The following is a 277-nucleotide window of genomic DNA, read 5'->3' as shown; positions in this document are numbered from 1 at the left end:
TAGCCGTGTGTTACCCAGCGGCTGTTGCCCAGCCCTGGTGCGAGGTGCGGGGCCAAGGCGTTTGTAAGAGCTAAAAGTGCTTGTGTGAAGGTGCGGAAAATTTTAAAAAAAAAAAGGTGAAAAAAAGGAAAACCGAGAGTTTCTGCCCGGTTTCGAACCGGGGGCCTTTCGCGTGTGAGGCGAACGTGATAACCACTACACTACAGAAACGCGGTGTCAGAGCTTCCGCCCCGCGCGGCTACGGCTGTGCAGCCCTCTCCGGTGCGGCGGGCACCGA

At 57.0% G+C, this 277-nt stretch overlaps 1 protein-coding gene and 1 non-coding gene across 2 annotated transcripts in view; one reads left to right on the top strand and one right to left on the bottom strand.

Annotated features, from left to right (window-relative positions):
• Positions 1-277, top strand: part of LOC103898530 (zinc finger protein 721) — a 165,826-nt gene that overhangs the window by 111,876 nt on the left and 53,673 nt on the right.
• TRNAV-CAC lies at positions 138-210 on the bottom strand. The gene has a single exon. It is a non-coding gene; the product is annotated as a tRNA-Val (tRNA).

Source organism: Aptenodytes forsteri, unplaced genomic scaffold (genome assembly GCF_000699145.1).
Source record: "Aptenodytes forsteri isolate BGI_AS27 unplaced genomic scaffold, ASM69914v1 Scaffold403, whole genome shotgun sequence".
NCBI classification, from domain to species: domain Eukaryota; kingdom Metazoa; phylum Chordata; class Aves; order Sphenisciformes; family Spheniscidae; genus Aptenodytes; species Aptenodytes forsteri.
This window is presented reverse-complemented; position numbering and strand designations above follow the sequence as displayed.